Source organism: Rhinopithecus roxellana, chromosome 15 (assembly GCF_007565055.1).
Source record: "Rhinopithecus roxellana isolate Shanxi Qingling chromosome 15, ASM756505v1, whole genome shotgun sequence".
Classification (NCBI taxonomy): domain Eukaryota; kingdom Metazoa; phylum Chordata; class Mammalia; order Primates; family Cercopithecidae; genus Rhinopithecus; species Rhinopithecus roxellana.
Window position 1 is genome coordinate 120,132,664 of NC_044563.1, and position 4,164 is coordinate 120,136,827.

Sequence of the window (4,164 nt, forward strand, 5' to 3'; positions counted from 1 at the left end):
AGACTTGGGGACCCAGGCCCTGAACTTCTGCTTCTATTCCATGAATCCTGAAAAGGATAAGATCAGAGACTGGAGGGTCCCTCAGAGCTCAAGGCAGAAGAGGAAAAAGTCTCAAAAAGAAGCTGGAGACTCAACAAGCATCTGAGGAGGATCTGGTATAATGTAAATGAAGTCTGTTGCACCAGGTGCTTAGAATTGCACAAAATCTCCCATCTTTGCTCTCTTCATGTCTTTCTATGTTGTTTTCTTCTCTTGAAAGAATAGGGGCTTTGAAACATTCCCTTTCCTACTAGGTGAACTTAGCTCCTTTTTGGATGCTTACGTTCTTTCATATATCATATGGAGATAATATCCAACTTGCAAGTGGTAGATATTAAATACAATTTAGTCAGTACATAGCAATATTGTAATACATAATAAATAATGTTATTATTACAATGCTGCTTTACCTAATAAATTGTAGAAGAATTTGAAGACCAGGCAGTTTTTACAGGCAGGCAGCTTCACTATAGTAATATTTTTAAATGTTTAATGTATTAGGTACTAAAGCGAAGTCCAGGCAAACCTGGAGAGGAAATAACAAAAATAGTCACTTGGAATGCAAATATGCATGTTGCAGCACCCTAGCTGAAGACAACTCTGCTGATTTTGCTAACGATGGGCAGTCTCTTCAAATGAAATAGACTGCCCTAGTCAAAGGATAGGCTTCAGCTGCTCCTCCATTACGTTCCTGGGTTGACCAGAGTTCTCCATCCTCATGAAGGGGGTCCTGTCTCTAAGATCATATGTGAGATGAAGGTAGTGAACCCATAACCTTGTCTCATTTATTCTCAATATGATCTCACCTTCTCCCATTGGCTGGTGGAGATGCTGACCAGGCCAGTCTTCTACACAGTAAATCTAGCCTCATAGAATTTTCAACTTAGCCTCTTTGTATTATAGGCTTACCAAAACTCTCATATAAATAAAATCCTTTGTTTCTTATTGTCCTATGCCAGTAAGTCCTTGAAGCTACAACTATTTATTGTCTTGCACTATGCCTGCTGTTCAGAGTTCTTTTTAGTCTGGATTCCCTGGTTCTCTGTCAACCTGGCCATTTCCACTAACCTCAGAGATGGGGGCCATTGCAAAAGCAGTAAGAGCCTTAGGAATTTAATCAGTAAAACTGAAGCAGCTACTGGTAAATATCTTTATAAGCTTTTACGTGGAGGACTGAAAACCCCATGTAGCACGTGGATGACAGAGATGATAGGTCCAAGTCATAGGGTAGTGTATAGAAGCAGACAGCCTACCGTCTGGGGGAAGGGCTTTGTGTTTCTAATTAGGAAATAAGGTCTAACTTAGCCACTGCTTAAGGTGTGACCTCTAGCAAGTACTTAATCTCATTGTACTTCAATTTCATTACCTGAAATAGATATCATAATACCTGCTACAATTATCTGTATTGTTTTCTAGATCAAATTAGATAATAAGTAATATATTTTGAAAACATACAGCATATTACACTAAGCATATGCAAGGAATTATAATGTCAATCATGACTATTATTATAAAACGATTCCATAACCTGTTAGCTTGCTCTGAAGACAAATGCCATGTTGACCTCCTCAGTATGCCAGCTATATTCCCGAAGGATACACTGACCTTTTTGATAGTTTTCTATTTTTTGGTCTATTGCATTCTCTGTTTATTGGCCTGTGTCCTGCCTTGCCAGCAGTAATCAGCTTTCAGCTTTGTTTATAAACTCCTAATTGCACTTATTTTTATTTTACGAGATATTGGCATCAATTAATAAATGTTTACTGAGCATTTGCTATGTGAATTACACAGTTTACTGATTCCTAAAATGCAAAGATGACTAAGGCACAGTCCCTAAACATAAGGAATGTATAATTGATCTCAAGGTTTCACAGTAAGGGAAGAAAGAATAGGCGATTCACAGGGATATTCTCAAGGGTCATGTTTGGGGATAACTTTCATCACTTCCATTTACACTCTATTGGACAGAAGACAGTACACAACCCTAACATAGCAATAAAGGAAGGCAGAAACTATACTCTTCTTGTGTGTCCAGAAAAAAAATGATAAAATAGAATGTGCTGACCACTTAGCATTGCTTCTGTCATATGATCTAATACAAGATTGATTGTGGTATATGCACGACATTAAGGGAGCAGAGACAATGCAGTCATTACATTGCCGAAAGGTTGGGGAAATTGATGTTACAGTGGAGACTTGAAAGATAAGCGTGCTTTGCCAAGGACTGAAGTAGAAGAAAGGCACTTCAGAGGAAGAGTGTGGAACAATTGCTGAGGCATCCAGATGCTCATGCTGTTTGCAAGAACTGATTTATCAAGTCGAATTCTATAGCTTCATGGAATATGATAAAATACAAAACCGAAAACATAGATTGGGAGTACATTTCTAAGGTCCTTGAATGCCAGGTTAGAATTTAAATTTATTTTGCTATGCGGTAGGAAGCTATTAAAGATTTTAAATGAGGAACTTTGGTGTGATTTGAAGAGAAAAATCCTCTGATGTCAGAGTATGGAAGAAATGGCAGAGTGAGAGACTAATTAGGAGACGAACTACATTGATGGTTTTCAAACAGAGCTGCATGCCAGAATTTCCTGAGGAACTTTACAAATACAGATACACAGGCCCTTCACTGAACTAATTCAATCAGAATTTCTGGGACACATAACTGTGTTTTTCAAAATGACTCTCAATACTGGTTCTACATGAGCATCACCTAAGTCTTCTATACCAATAAAATTATAAAGGCTTCAAGAGCAGTTCTGTGTGTTCGACATATTAACTTCTGTATTTGGCAAATAGTAAGAGACCACGATACTTTAATTCATTGACTGATGCATACTCCTGGTCACGAGTAAGGTTTTCCCAGTGCAGGTCTGTGTGAAACCTTGGTTGGGCTTTGTTCATGGGAATACATGACTTTGGGTAGCAGTTTACACTGGTTGGGGGAAGCAAATAACTATGTCCAGACATCGTGCTTGTTGTTCTCAAATAATGTTTGTGCATGTATTATTAGATGATAGTAAGTGTGGGATTCATCAATAATATTGAAATACCTTCTAAAGTCTCATCTGTTTTAACATATCTACTTCAGCAACATAAAAAGGACTCATTAGTCTACCTTCAAATCATTCTGGTATTCATCAACTTCTTCATCCCCTCCCCCTCAATGAATTTCATGGGACTGTTATTCACATCCCTTACCACTTCCTAAAGTTCTTGGATCTCCAGCCCTCCTGGTCACTATCTTCCTTTTTCTGGTAGCAGAACTACTCCCCTCCTCCAGAGTGCTCCTGATCAAGAAGAGTGGATATGCATCTTCCCTTTGAGAATGGGATCCTCTAGGTGTGGAGCTCTCTCTGGAAATTCCTTAGGCAGATGGAGGCTGAATGTTCTGGAAGTATTCCTTTTCACCTTGGATACCCACTAGTATCTTAAACTTGTCTCCTTGAATGGCTCTTGCTACCCTCTCCTACTGGCTGTTCCATCACAGCCCCAGGGCTCACTTACATTTCAAAATAGTTCCCAATATTCACATTTACCATCTGGTCCTAGAAGGTATCTCCTCAACAAACAGATCCATTTGCAATTAGACTGCATTATTACTTTCTCAAAAGTGTCTCCAAGGAGTTCTCAGGGAGAGCTGCAGCTCCATACATCTTTAAAATAATGAAATTCTCCTAAGCCTCCATAATTTCTTTAGAAAATCAAGCATATATTATGCCACATGTTCTCACACTCTGGGCTGGCCCCTCAGCACCAGGATGCTGTGCCCTGGTGTGGTAGCAGAGAGTCCTTCACCTCTGTTAGAGAGGTCCTTCACCTCTGTAGCATCTGTGGTCAGATGCAGCAAAGCACCACGTTCCTTTTCACCTGCATCCCACAGGTTGCAAGAAATATGTATACATTGGCTGCCTGGAACACAAATAGGCATCTCAAAGTTTCCCACAATAAATACACAAATTAAAATTTTATAATGCCCCTGGCTACAGTTATATTTCTTTATTATCACTTGAACCAGCCTCTTTTATAAGGCAGTTGTATATTTTAGGTTTTGTACTATATTTACAAAGTATGAGGACTTAAGGAAATATGCTCTAAATAAATCAGAAAATTTCCTACCTACAT